Source organism: Trichomycterus rosablanca, chromosome 10, assembly GCF_030014385.1.
Source record: "Trichomycterus rosablanca isolate fTriRos1 chromosome 10, fTriRos1.hap1, whole genome shotgun sequence".
NCBI lineage: Eukaryota > Metazoa > Chordata > Actinopteri > Siluriformes > Trichomycteridae > Trichomycterus > Trichomycterus rosablanca.
In genome coordinates, this window is record NC_085997.1 from 38,227,594 (window position 1) to 38,243,804 (window position 16,211).

The following is a 16,211-nucleotide window of genomic DNA, read 5'->3' on the forward strand; positions in this document are numbered from 1 at the left end:
TTGAGGGACACATGAACTCCAATATGTACTGTGAAATACTGAGCAGAGCATGATCCCCTCCCTCCGGAAACTGGGTCGCAGGGCAGTGTTCCAGCATGATAATGACCCCAAACACACCTCTAAGACGACCACTGCTTTATTGAAGAGTCTGAGGGTAAAGGTGATGGACTGGCCAAGCATGTCTCCAGACCTAAATCCAATAGAACATCTTTGGGGCATCCTCAAGCGGAAGGTGGAGGAACGCAAAGTCTCGAATATCCGCCAGCTCCGTGATGTCGTCATGGAGGAGTGGAAAAGCATTCCAGTGGCAACCTGTGAAGCTCTGGTAAACTCCATGCCTAGGAGAGTTAAGGCAGTTCTGGGAAATAATGGTGGCCACACAAAATATTGACACTTCAGGAACTTTCACTAAGGGGTGTACTCACTTTTGTTGCCGGTGGTTTAGACATTAATGGCTGTATATTGAGTTATTTTGAGGAAATAATAAATTTACACTGTTATATAAGCTGCACACAGACTACTTTTCATTGTGTCAAAGTGTCATTTTGTCAGTGTTGTCCCATGAAAAGATATACTTAAATATCTGCAGAAATGTGAGGGGTGTACTCACTTTTGTGATACACTGTATATCTGTCTGTCTGTCAACAAATATGAAGCGTTTGCTTATGAAGCAAATATATGCATGTCAGTGCATTGGCCCCCCAAGCAAAGCAGTCCAGAACCGGGGCTGTGAACTAGTAATCAAAAGGACACTGGTTCAATCCCCACCACTGCCAGGTTGCTGCTGTTGGGCCCATGAGCAAGACTGTATACTGTCACAGTACTGTAAGTCGCTTTGGATAAAGACGTCCACTAAATTCAGATAAATAAAGCATTCGTTATTTATTCTGCATTTTGCTGATCTCCATTATCCTTTATCTCTGTGTAACGACATCGATCAGCCAGCAGAGAGCGCAATTTCAGCATTTTTGGGGATACGGTCCTGGATTCTGTACAGTCGCTTGAGACGGTGTCTGTTGTAAAAAAAAGTGCTGTCCAAATAAATTGGACTTACTTTATACTTTATTAACAAGCATAGTAAAAGTCCAAAGGTCCAAATCTGCCAGTGAATGATGTGGTCAATCTGCTAAACATTAAAGCATGACATCAGATTTGTATAGTTCTCCATATGTGATGTTGTATAAAATATATGATTCATTCTGGACGTACTTGTAGCTCCATACATTTAAAAAAGTTAAAAGAAAGACAAAAGAACATAAGTTTGATATCAAAACAATCCTTTTAACTGATCAGTTGTGGATTCTTACTAGAAGCTTTAGCACCTGTAGCGTAACTCGCTATTTTCCCAGTATTTCTTTGTCGGAGACAGTGGGAGTCGCTGCTTCAGGGGCAAAAAGGTGAATCATCATCAGGCCACGTTTTATTAGATGTGACCCGTTCAGTGACACTTCTGATACTCAAACTCTCAAACTTGTGTCTTCATAGCGGTATGCTAACACATTTGCCTGCTGCGCCAGCCTAGCACCAGCTGTGTGGTTTAAAATGAGGACCCTTAGTTCACATTTACTTAGGAATCTGAAGCAAAGATGAACCTTGAATTGCAAACCGAATGTAAATGTGTCTGAAGAGCATGTACCAGCCCAGCAGGTGCTTTTGCTTTGGTTAAACACTTTGCATGGCAGCTGTGATTGCTCGCCGCCAGTATTTCAGAAACGTCAGAAAGAAATCAATCAGAAGTCAGTGCTGCTGTCAATTCTGAAGACCACCGAGTTCAAACTTCTCTGAATGGAACATCAAAATTACAGCTATTTAATTTTCGCCTCCAAATATGTTTTTAAAGTCTAATAATTTAATGACCAGCTTAAGATTTGCTGACAGAAACTTTGACCAACAACCAGCATTTATTTTTCTCCCAATCTAGTCATATCCAATTACCCCATTGCATTTCGCTTCCTCTCTACTGCTGCAGACCTCCACTTCTGACCAAAGAGGGACATGACATGACTAACTCTTGCTGAACATCTGAAGGTTTATATGGACAGGTTCTGGTTTGGGATTTGTTTGCACCGTTCCAGGCTGTTACTTTATACATTATTAAACTTAACTGGATGATAAAATCTTATTCTAGCTTGATCACCTCCATGCTAACACGCCAGTCTGTGTCTGGGATTCTGGGATTCTGGATGAAACCTCATTTTAATGGGACAAATTTCTTCTTTTGATAAAAGATCATGATACAATAAATAATATTGTTTGTAAGTGATTTATTGGTAACATAACATGCCTGGAATGTTTACATTTGTTTTTTATATAGTATATATTTATCCTAATTAACAACAGATATATTGGCATTAATTGATTTCTACTATACATACAGTATGTGATACAAAAACAGCTATAAACGGTATAATAATTATTATTATTGCTGTTCAATACAGATCAATACAGAAAAAGAAAAAAAAACAGCTAACATGTACCTACTGGTTGATCACTGATTGTGGACAGTACTCACAATTATGAAGAAATGGAGCCCAGTAACGGCTGTCTATGGCTGGTGCAAGTCTATGAGAATCCACTAAGGGTAATCGACATCATTTTGAGCGTCTTGCGAACATCAGGGCTGTACAAGAAAGGCTAAAACTAAGGGACAAACATTTGCCAATAAGCAAACATTCATGAGCCTTGAGGTGCAGCCCACAATCCATGTCCAGTACGTATTTGTTAGCTGGAGTAAAGTAGAATTTATTTTACAGTAATAAAAGAGTGTATTAAGAGCATTATTGTTTATAATAGTTGAGTTATATGATCATCAGGTCAAAGAGAATAATCTTGTTTATCTAAAGCAAGCCATTGTTGCAACTCTTGAGCAGACATTCAGAGACCCCAACTGTTCCATCCTGCTGCCTTTACCATGGTGCCTAACGTGTAATGACGAATAAAAACCTGTAACCCAACTACAGACTAAAACTAATTTTGTGTCCAAATTTCAATAATTCACTTTTACACTTAAGCAAAGAAAAAAAAACGCTTTGAGCAAGTGTGTGATCTTACTTCTCAACTCCATGAGTGTTTGTGTATTTCAATGAACCTCAGAGCTCCATCACTGCTCCCTTGTGAGTGAACATTTTGAGCCTTTTAAATGTCTTCCCCCCACGAGAGCCATGCCTGGAGTTGGTGTTCCAAGGTAAAGTTACAAGGCCATTGACATATTCCAGCCCAAGGATTAAGATGCGCTGTCGTCTTATGGGCTCTGGTGCAATGCCAGGCAGGTAGCAGGCACAAAGGGGGCTCGTTTTAAATGGACTAGTCCAGAGTGTCCAAATCTCAACATACCTTCTAAACCTCGTTTAGCTGGTTTAGTTAGATTAGATGACTTCAAGCAAAGTAATAACCAAATTGTGCTGCCTTCCAGAAACCAAATTTGGGTAAAGCTCTTTCAGCTACAAAATGTGACCTGAAAAGACACTGGAGACGGCGGCTTAGGAAGGTCTGGGTCACTTTAAGGTCCGGTTAATGACTGCCAACATGGATTGTTGTGATTAAATCTGTTCCAGACCCCAAAAACTTACACATTCTTTAATTTCCTTTGTGATCAAAAAAATATCTGTCTATCTATCTGTCTATCTATCTATCAGTCTGTCTGTCTCTCTCTCTCTCTCTCTCTCTCTCTCTCTCTCTCTCTCTCAATCCGTCTGTCTGTCTGTCTGTCTGTCTGTCTGTCTATCTATCTATCTATCTATCTATCTATCTATCTATCTATCTATCTATCTATCTATCTATCTATCTTTGTCTGTCTGTCTGTCTGTCTGTCTGTCTGTCTGTCTGTCTGTCTGTCTGTCTGTCTATCTATCTATCTATCTATCTATCTATCTATCTATCTATCTTTGTCTGTCTGTCTGTCTGTCTGTCTGTCTGTCTGTCTGTCTATCTATCTATCTATCTATCTATCTATCTATCTATCTTTGTCTGTCTGTCTGTCTGTCTGTCTGTCTGTCTGTCTGTCTGTCTGTCTATCTAGCTGTCTGTCTATCTATCTATCTATCTATCTATCTATCTATCTATCTATCTATCTATCTATCTATCTATCTATCTATCTATCTATGAAATACATTACAGTTTTTCTCAGTTGCTTTGGTGCATTTCCTCCACAAGATTTAATCATTTGTGCACATCACAGTAGCAGTTTCTCATTCCTTCCAACAAACTGCAAATGCTTTTGGACATGCATCAATTGCTTTCATACAATTCTCTGCTGTTCTATAACATTATCATTTGCTTATGTCATGTCAGTCAAAATGAACTATATGTATGAATGCTGAAAAGTCGTTCCCTATGAAACTAATTGTCCTCATTTCATTGCTTAAATCATTACATACAAAAATGTTGAACTAGTTGTCAAAATCAGTACGTTGTATGTTCCAATTCAGTTCCAATATGTACTGCAATATTGTTTACAGTTGTGCACAGCTCTACCCAAAGGGTGTTTCTTATGTTTGTTGTAAATAAGTTTGTACTTTGCTTTAGCACAATGCTGTGAACAAATTAGAATTGCAAAGAGCATATGCAGTAAAAATGTGAAACATACGTATTGTACTCATTTACCTCACTAAATACAGTAATGTGTAACTTAACTGTAGATTTCAAATGGCTGTGCTAATAGTGTATAGTATAATAGTGTATAGTATAATAGTGTATAGTATAATAGTGTATAGTATAATAGTGTACAGTGCTGTCTTGAGCATTTTCAGGTAGTGTCACCATGATCTGACTATTTTGCATGGGAAAACACAGAGTGAACTGTCATAATGAAAACATGACAAAGACATTTGACTATCTTGTTCATAAACAATGGTGTCAGGACTTTTTATTTTCATGACACTGACACTTTCATTGACATGAATACTTGCTTTTGAGGAATGAACTCTCCATTCTGAGCAAGTGACACGCTTTTGCAGTTTGTACTAATTGTTTTGAGAAATGCACTTACTGTTGTGCAAATGTTAATAGTGATGTGAGAAATGCACCAAAGCGACTGAGAAAAACTGTAAGAGAAACCCTATTGCTTTGTCATTTTGTGAAACACTTTTCCATCCGGGTTCTTCTTCCATGTCAGAGAGATGCTCTCACCCATCCCATGTTCCTTCAGCATCTGCTGGATCTGAAGAACAAAATGACTTTATTATGACATACGTATTACAGTGGTTAGTATGAGGTTACCTAATCGTTAATCAGACATGTAAAATAGTCCTGAAACATTATACAGTAGCTGATCATGATTACAACGTCGCCTGTGTGTCAGACCTTAATGAGACTAGAGGGAGGAACTGTACATCACTTTTACATACACACGTGTAAGGGGTCTCTTTCCAAAACCAGACCAGTTCACCTTAGGAATTAGGAATTAGGAACATAACGCCAGCGAGAAGGCTTCAGACCGTATCTGACCAAACAATGCTAAAACTGTCTCTTTTTATACCAACAAAAACAGGTTTCCACATGAAATGCATGCAGTCCGTGGTGTAGTCTTATTGGCTGACCCCAAATATCCATGCGTTGACCATGCAGCGTTCACATGATTCACAGGACCCCCAGGGTGAAACAAGTGTAGGACCCCTAGAATGAGCACAGCTGTAAATTCCAGGCCCCTAGACTGGGGTCTAGGGGTTAAAACTAGTTACAACATGACTAGTTAAAACTTAGTCATGAAATGAAACAAATATACACAACATACATATACCAAATATCATATGCATAAAATTCCACCACGTTTTATTATGTTAGTGATGAGTGAAACGTAGTGGCGGGAGAGACTGACCTTCTCCAACATCGCTGCTTTTACCGCAGGATCGTCCACATCCTGATCTGACACGACCTTAATTCTGATCATCTGCCTCTGTCCCGTGACGACTGCATGGAAACACGTCCACACCAGCACATTCACAAAATTAAACTGGTATTTTTAAAAATTAAAACCCCATTTCCAAAAAAAGTTGGGACGTTTTGTTAAATGTAAACCCAGTGTTAACACTGATCAGGTTCATTGTAGTTTGTTAATATATTAACGTTCTCAGGCCCAGAGACTCTGATTCCATGAGTCTGTTCACAATATCATGTACAGTAGATGGTGAAAGACCTAAATTGTTTGCAATCTTGCACTGAAAGACGCTTCGAACACGTCTTTGGTGGATCCTCGTCATGATTCCCTCACCTGCTACCAAATCACCTGCTTATTGTGGAACGCTGTAACTTAAATATTCTACAAACCTTACAGTCTTATTTCACTTCATTCCAACTTTTTTGGAGTGTGTTGTAGGCATTAAATTCTATACGTACTTCTATTTTTCTTTCTACTTCTGTCAGTTAAATATTCAACAGAATTCTGCTTTACAAAATGTCCCAACATTTTTGGAAATGTTTTTTTTATTTACAAGTATGTAGCTGCAGATTAAATAAGTAGAAAATACAAGACTGAACACCTCAGCTTACCTGAGTAACAGAAGAAAGGCATCAAATCTGAGCACGGTGCATTAACATACTGATCATTATTTATAGAACCACAGTGTGAATTTACATTCAGGTCAAGTAGCCCTGGTGCCCAATTAATGGTGGACAAGGAGGTCTGATCAGACCACTTCCAGGCATCTTTGAACAGGCCAAACCAGTTTAATACACGCCTCCTAGCGATCACTGTCACTATATCTGAGTTGTCCATGTTATTTAATGAACTGGCCAAGTCAGTGTGCTGCTGCCTGCAGTAGGTCTGAGCATCGTACCACGTCTTTGCAACTGTGTAGTAAACGTACCGATTAATGCCAGAGTTCCTTTCTGTGGAAATGAGAAATAAAAACAGGGGAATCATTTCTGACCTTAATATTCAAGTAAAGTACACAGTGGTCTAGAAAACACACCCCAAACCTCATTGAACTAATACGTCAATTATAGAGAGTCAAAGATCAGAAGAAGGTAGACACCTAAACTCTCCCTTTGTCACTGTCACTAGCATCCAAGAACCAGCAAAAATGACAGGTAATTAAATGCAGTTAACACTACACTGTTACTCACCATCAAAACATGTGAAGAAATACATATCCGTGCATGTTGCATCCCACCAAGTCCCATCCAAATTTATCGCCACACATTCTTCTCTTGGTCCATTGTTGGGCTGACCAGAACCCCACACTGTCCAGCTTCCTAACGTAATGTTACCAAGGGACCAGCGCCAGCTGTAAATGTCCTCATACAGTCCAGTCCAAGCACTGGACGTAAACTGTTTGCTTTTAGCTTCATCCTGAAATCGGACCCTGTTTGCATCACCTTCGATGGTTGCCAGGTCAGCATGGTTGGCTTGGCAGTAGACCTGAGCATCACTCCATGTTTTCAACTGCTGGATCAGGTAGTACTTACGAGGGACAGACAGGACGAGTGGAAGGGCTCCTGTGAATGAGATTTATTAAGAACAAGTCAATAAAAGTCATACATAAAAGAGAAATTCTAAAGTATTCGCATAACCACCATCTACATGCTTGCACACACACAATCACATCTCTCACCAGTGCTGAGCTAGAATCTCACTCACATTTTCTTCACCTCTCTAAATGATTTCAGCTGTTTCACTCACATCAGTTGCTAACTAAGACATGGTTTGATGAGTGTGATGTAATTAGTGTGGAGGAACTCCAGTAGCCTCCAGAGCCCTGACCTCAAACTTCAATTGAACACCTCTGAAAGAACTGAGTTAAAAAGTAAGCCTATTATTTTTATTTTAATACTCGGCTTGTTTACAAAAACTGACACTGTGTTTTTCATGTGTTTTGGAGTGAAACTCTCCAGTGTTAATTAGAAGAAGGGGTTGAATAAAAAGTACTAGCCAAACTTGTCAAGATTTAGATAGGGAAAGTTAGGGAAGCCTCAAAACCAGCTGGGACTGGCAATGGCAATCAGCTGCCGGTGCCACTCATAACGTTGATTCACGGATGGGGTCCCCTCACGAAAAGGAACATCTCTGGCACCTCTGGGGCAATCCGCTCTCCCAGGGTTTTTCTGTCACTAAGGAGTTCCCACAAAAATAAGTATGCTGGCATACTGGACCAGGCTGTGCAGCCCAGCAGCCTGTTATTGGAGCTGGCAAATCTGAGAGGGAGAAACCGTGATATGTAGAAAAACGTCCACTTGGAGTGAATTAACACTCATGAGGCACAGGTGACTGTCAATATAGATAAACTGGCACATCATCTGCACCTCCATGCCACCTCGGCCAGCCAAAATGGCAATGCAGAAGGACAAGACTCTTAATGTGGCTCACATTAAGAGCATTACTCAATAATTTCTTTTGGGATAAATAAAGTATCCATCCATCCATCCATCCATCCATCCATCCATCCATCCATCCATCCATCCATCCATCCATCCATCCATCCATCCATCCATCCATCCATCCATCCATCCATCCATCCATCCATCCATCCATCCATCCATCCATCCATCCATCCATCCATCCATCCATCCATCCATCCATCCATCCATCCATCCATCCATCCATCCATCCATCCATCCATCCATCCATCCATCCATCCATCCATCCATCCATCCATCCATCCATCCATCCATCCATCCATCCATCCATCCATCCATCCATCCATCCATCCATCCATCCATCCATCCATCCATCCATCCATCCATCCATCCATCCATCCATCCATCCATCCATCCAATCTATCTTCTAAATCCAACCAACACATAGTTCCAACTCATACAAACCAGATTAAAAACTATTTTCCTCACCTGTTAAAAACAGGAAGATGATCAGTCGCTGCTCCATCATTAATGTTACTGATGAACTCACTGAGGAGTAAAAAACAGCACTTAGACCTTCATCAGTACAACATGTTCAACCACATCATCACTACAAATCATACAAACATAATTCTGGAAAGGTTGGTACATTTTGTAAATCCAAAAAACTCAACATTCTGGGATTTTTATTTATTCACTGAGTGTATAACCACCGCTTTATCCTATTCAGGGTCACTGTGGTTCCCCGAGCAGGTCAACATGTGTCTCTTTAAAATTCCAAAATACGCCTCTGCGTCAGTGGTCCCTTCACACATGTCATATGCAGTGATGCACTTATACCCAATTAACCTAACTGCATGTTTTTGGACTGTGGGAGGAAAGGACGCGGCCATCCCCCCGGGGGATCAAACCCAGGAACCTTCTTGCTGTGAGGCGACAGTGCTACCCATTAAGCCCTACTGTATAAACTCCCCCCAAAAATGTATAAATCACAGATTGTTACAAAATGGTTCAACTATTTTTTTTTTGGTGAGAGAAAATATTCCCTTCTCATCTGCTGCCTTCACCCTGTCTCCTACATCCCCCCCAAATCCTGTCTCCCCACACCTTTACGGATATTGAAATGAACCTTCCTGTCTCCTGACTCCTGTATGCTGAATTTCTAACAATGGGTAACCTGTAACTACATGTCCTACCATGAATGGAATCAAAGTGGAAAACATCCCCTTCAAATCTTCATAAATGAATAAACAAGCTTGACAATAAAGATTTAATTGTATAACAAATAATGCAAGTCATACAGGTCAGGTTCGATCCCCAGGTGGGGCGGTCCGGGTCCTTTCTGTGTGGAGTTTGAATGTTCTCCCCGTGTCCGCATGGGTTTCCCCACAGTCAAAAGACGTGCAAGTGAGGTGAATTGGACTATGTTTGATATAACCTTGTGAACTGATTAACCTTGTGTAATGAATAACTACCGTTCCTGTCATGAATGTAACCAATGTGTAAAAACATGACGTTAAAATCCTAATAAACAAACAAACAAAAACATACAGGTCAGGTGCGAGTCTACATACACCTGTAAGGAACATGTCTGGTACTGTATGTCACTGCAAGTGTGGGATTGAAATGATTTCTGCAACTGCACTTTCTTTTTGTATAATTTTAATAATAAACACCAGTGTTTATTTATTTATTATTGTAATTAAAGCTTTATAATGGTATTTAACTTTGTGATTCCTCCTCGGTCATCTTGGCCAAAACCTGGCCTGCCTTGAATCTAAAGCTCATAGAACATGGTTACTGTTCCACTCTGTAGGTAATTAAAACCAATAAATGTGAGGAAGTCATCAGAATGCCCTGAACGATCTGAATTCCTGAATGTATATATACATATATATAATTTTTTTACCCCAGCGGATTTTAAGAAAACCTTGTAGAAATGTATAGAAGCATTTAAATTGGTGCTTTTATGATCAAGTCACAGAAAAAAGAGATCATAAAAATGACTTTCAGACCTGTAACACATAATGTAAATACATACACTTGTAACGGTTTGTGGGCTAGACGGACAGGAGGGGCGGACACAAACGCGGAGATGTGTGACAGAAACTATATTTAATAACAATAAAGACAAGACAGGGTAAACTGACAGAACAGGACTGAACAGGACTAACGGACAGGCGAAACAAAGACTAAACCGGCTAAACAGACTAAACAGGCTAACGGACAGGCTAAACAGGCTAACGGGGCTAAACAGGCTAACGGACAGGCTAAACAGGCTAACGGGGCTAAACAGGCTAACGGGGCAAACAAACAGGCTAAACAGGCTAAACAGGCTAACGGGGCTAAACAGGCTAACGGGGCAAATAAACAGGCTAAACAAAGACTAAACAGGCAAAACAGACTAAACAGGCTAACGGCCAGGCTAAACAGGCTAACGGGGCTAAACAGGCTAACGGACAGGCTAAACAGGCTAACGGGGCTAAACAGGCTAACGGGGCAAACAAACAGGCTAAACAGGCTAACGGGGCTAAACAGGCTAACGGGGCAAACAAACAGGCTAAACAGACTAAACAGGTTAAACAGACGAAACAGGCGAAACCGACGAAACAGGTCAGACAGAGCAGACAGAGCAGACAGAGCAGACAGAGCAGACAGAGCGAGAACAGACAGAGTACCAGGAGCCGAGATCCCAGACGCAAACAGAGTTACCATGCAATAGTCTCCAACCAGCCTTTCCCTGAGCCTCTCCTAAATAGTAGCAGCTGGGGCTAATTAGCCCCAGCTAACCAATCAGGAGAGGGAGGCTGGCTGGAGACTGGGGAGAGAAGGGCGTGGCACACTGGAGCACAGGATCACCCTGAGGCTCCAAGCGTGACAGTAGGCCCCTCCCCGAAGGCACGACTCCTGGCGTGCCCAAATACAAAACAAAAAGGAGGTCCTGGACCTTGAGGGGCAAATTCGAAGTCATTCAAAAAATTCTGAGGCAGGCATGACAAAAGTTCAGAAGCGCCGTCGGTGGGTGCTGATAAAGAACCAGGATCACCCTCTGGGGGTGCTGACTTGACAGGAGCGCCTTTGGAGACAGGAGTGCCATCAGGGGGCACCGACTCGGGAACAAGAGCGCCATCGGAGGGCGCCAATTTGGGAACAGAAGCACCATCAAAGGACACCAACTCTGGAACAGGAGCGCCATCAGGGGGCGCCAACTCAGGAACAGAAGTGCCGTCGGAGGACACCAACTCAGGAACAGAAGTGCCGTCGGAGGACACCAACTCGGGAACAGAAGTGCCGTCGGAGGACACCAACTCGGGAACAGAAGTGCCGTCGGAGGACACCAACTCGGGAACAGAAGTGCCGTCGGAGGACACCAACTCGGGAACAGAAGTGCCGTCGGAGGACACCAACTCGGGAACAGAAGTGCCGTCGGAGGACACCAACTCGGGAACAGGAGCGTCGGAGGACACCAACTCGGGAACAGGAGCGCCATCGGGATGCGCCAACTCGGGAACAGGAGCGCCATCGGGATGCGCCAACTCGGGAACAGGAGCGCCATCGGGATGCGCCAACTCGGGAACAGGAGCGCCATCGGGATGCGCCAACTCGGGAACAGGAGCGCCATCGGGATGCGCCAACTCGGGAACAGGAGCGCCATCGGGATGCGCCAACTCGGGAACAGGAGCGCCATCGGGATGCGCCAACTCGGGAACAGGAGCGCCATCGGGATGCGCCAACTCGGGAACAGGAGCGCCATCGGGATGCGCCAACTCGGGAACAGGAGCGCCATCGGGATGCGCCAACTCGGGAACAGGAGCGCCATCGGGATGCGCCAACTCGGGAACAGGAGCGCCATCGGGATGCGCCAACTCGGGAACAGGAGCGCCATCGGGATGCGCCAATTCGGGAACAGAAATCAACTGCGGTGAGCCTGGCGAAGAGGCTTCGGGAGTCAGCTGAGGTGAGCCTGGCGAAGAGGCTTCGGGAGTCAGCTGCGGTGAGCCTGGCGAAGAGGCTTCGGGAGTCAGCTGCGGTGAGCCTGGCGAAGAGGCTTCGGGAGTCAGCTGCGGTGAGCCTGGCGAAGAGGCTTCGGGAGTCAGCTGCGTTGACCCTTGAGAAGAGGCGTCCAGAGTCAGCTGCGTGGACCCTTGAGAAGAGGCGTCCGGAGTCAGCTGCGTGGACCCTTGAGAAGAGGCGTCCGGAGTCAGCTGCGTGGACCCTTGAGAAGAGGCGTCCGGAGTCAGCTGCGTGGACCCTTGAGAAGAGGCGTCCGGAGTCAGCTGCGAGGACCCTGGCGAAGAGGCGTCCGGAGTCAGCTGCGTGGACCCTTGAGAAGAGGCGTCCGGAGTCAGCTGCGTGGACCCTTGAGAAGAGGCGTCCGGAGTCAGCTGCGTGGACCCTTGAGAAGAGGTGTCCGGAGTCAGCTGCGAGGACCCTGGTGAAGAGGCGTCCGGAGTCAGCTGCGAGGACCCTGGCGAAGAGGCGTCCGAAGTCACTTGAGAAAACACTGGAGAAACGTCATTCAGCTGCGAGGACCCTGGAGAGGCGTCCGAAATCAGCTGCGAAAACACTGGAGAAACGTCATTCAGCTGCGAGGACCCTGGAGAGGCGTCCGAAGTCAGCTGCGAAAACACTAGAGAAACGTCACTCAGCTGTGAGGACCCTGGAGAGGCGTCCGAAATCAGCTGCGAAAACACTAGAGAAACATCACTCAGCTGTGAGGACCCTGGAGAGGCGTCCGAAGTCACTTGGGAGAACACTGGAGAGGCGTCCGAAATCAGCTGCTTGGACCCTGGATATGCGTCAAAAGTCAGCTGTTTGGACCCTGGAGAGACTGGACTCGGCTGCGAGAACACTGGAGAGGCGTCCGAAATCAGCTGCTTGGACCCTGGATAAGCGTCAGAAGTCAGCTGTTTGGACCCTGGAGAAACTGGACTCAGCTGCGAAAACACTGGAGAGGCGTCCGAAATCAGCTGCTTGGACCCTGGATATGCGTCAGAAGTCAGCTGTTTGGACCCTGGAGAAACTGGACTCAGCTGCGAAAACACTGGAGAGGCGTCCGAAATCAGCTGCTTGGACCCTGGATATGCGTCAGAAGTCAGCTGTTTGGACCCTGGAGAAACTGGACTCAGCTGCGAAAACACTGGAGCCGGCGAACCAACAGAAGGACTCCCGGAGCCCTTGGGGTCGAAACCGGAAACAGGACCTAAATAATTTTGGCTGGCTCCTAACGTGGACTTGGGACAGTCACGAGCTTTATAAGCGGGCACTGGCTCCTGGACCACATCCGCAGTGGGCACTGGGGAAAATTTAACCTCCCCAGTGGGCACTGGATGCCAGGTATAAGCTGCAGTGGGCACTTTGCTACATGGAAATTTGGTTCTCATGAGGCCCTCAAAATCCTTCACCGAGTTCAGCACAACTCCCCTGTCAGACCAAAGCTGCTTAGCCCACTCATGAGCAGCACCCCTCAGTCTAGACATCATAAATCGTACCTTGTCGATTTCAGTTGGCTGGGGGTCCAGAAGGTTCTGCAGGTAGAGCTGGCTCTGTAGAAGGAAGCCTTCAACACTATGGTTGCTTCCATCATAAGGAGCCGGCCTACTAAGCGGGAAGACCAGAGGAAACCTCATAGAGCCAAAGTCTGGGAAAACGTGAACAAGCAACATCTCGCTGTGTCCTAATTGGGGGAGACTATTCTGTAACGGTTTGTGGGCTAGACGGACAGGAGGGGCGGACACAAACGCGGAGATGTGTGACAGAAACTATATTTAATAACAATAAAGACAAGACAGGGTAAACTGACAGAACAGGACTGAACAGGACTAACGGACAGGCGAAACAAAGACTAAACCGGCTAAACAGACTAAACAGGCTAACGGACAGGCTAAACAGGCTAACGGGGCTAAACAGGCTAACGGACAGGCTAAACAGGCTAACGGGGCTAAACAGGCTAACGGGGCAAACAAACAGGCTAAACAGGCTAACGGGGCTAAACAGGCTAACGGGGCAAATAAACAGGCTAAACAAAGACTAAACAGGCAAAACAGACTAAACAGGCTAACGGACAGGCTAAACAGGCTAACGGGGCTAAACAGGCTAACGGACAGGCTAAACAGGCTAACGGGGCTAAACAGGCTAACGGGGCAAACAAACAGGCTAAACAGGCTAACGGGGCTAAACAGGCTAACGGGGCAAACAAACAGGCTAAACAGACTAAACAGGTTAAACAGACTAAACAGGCGAAACCGACGAAACAGAGCAGACAGAGCAGACAGAGCAGACAGAGCAGACAGAGCAGACAGAGCAGACAGAGCAGACAGAGCAGACAGAGCAGACAGAGCACCAGGAGCCGAGATCCCAGACGCAAACAGAGTTACCATGCAATAGTCTCCAACCAGCCTTTCCCTGAGCCTCTCCTAAATAGTAGCAGCTGGGGCTAATTAGCCCCAGCTAACCAATCAGGAGAGGGAGGCTGGCTGGAGACTGGGGAGAGAAGGGCGTGGCACACTGGAGCACAGGATCACCCTGAGGCTCCAAGCGTGACAACACTGTAAAAAGGAGACTGTGAAATGTACAGTAACTTGCTGGCAGCAATTAGCCGGTAAGTTGCTGTAATAAGTTTTACAGTACACATACTGCAAATTTAATTACAGTAACTATAAAATACTGTAATAATTATTACAGTAATAATCACAGTACTGTAGCTCTTTTTACAGTAATTTCACATTACTGTAACCTATTACAGCAGTAATCACTTAACTGTAATTGTTATCACAATCTTTTAATTACAGCAAATATCAGACTACTTTAAAGGCATTGCAGCATTTAACACTAAAATAATGGGCTAAAAATCTTGGGCTAAAGTTTTCTTTCCTGCACTGTAAAGATAAAACAAGGAATTACTGTTACTGCTGTAGAAATGTATATACAAGACTGGAGACTATGACAATTTTGTTAATTCCTAACCTCCCATTAAATATATCACATTATTAAACACATTCTACTATTAAAAATGTGCTGTTTAAAATTCTTACCTGTTTTGGGGCTCTGTTTTGCTTTAGGCAAGGCAAGGCAAGTTTATTTGTATAGCACCTTTCATACACAGTGGCAATTCAAAGTGCTTTACATAAGGAAAAAAAAATTAATTAAAAGCATTAAAACATTCCTGAGATCTAAAACCTCAGAAAGACTTCTTGCAAACATTTAGTTACAATTAAGAACATGAAATTCAAACAAGAGAGATAAAAAAATTAAGGACATGAAAAATTAAAAGAAAATATTGTGAAGTATAACCTACAATTTAGGAAATATGAAATGAAAACAAGAGAGATATAAAATTAAGAACATGGAAACTAAAAGAAAATATAGTAAAATATACACTACAATTTAGAAGAGCATGAAAAACTAAAAGAAATATGGTAAAATGAGGGTAATAGCAAAAATGTCAAGCTCAATCATAGGCACAAGAAAAAAGAAAAGTTTTTAACCTGGATTTCTACATTTGAGGAACATCTAATATCTCCTGGCAGTCTGTTCCAGTTATATGCAGCCCAACAGCTAAATGCTGCTTCACCATGTTTAGTTTGGACTCTGGGCTCAACTAGCTGACCTGAGTCCATGGATCTAAGAGATCTACTGGGTTTATATTCTCTAAACATTTCTGAGATGTATTCTGGGCCGAACCCATTCAGTGATTTATAGACCAGTAGCAGCACTTTAAATTCTATTCTGTAACTAACCGGAAGCCAGTGTAGAGATTTTAGAACTGGAGTGATGTGCTCAGTTCTCTTCGTCTTAGTTAAAACTCTCTTTTTGGGAAGTCCAGTTAAGAGACCATTACAATAGTCCACCCTACTGGAGATAAAAGCATGGATCAGCTTCTCTAGGTCTTGTTGGCACACTAGACCCTTGATTTTGGC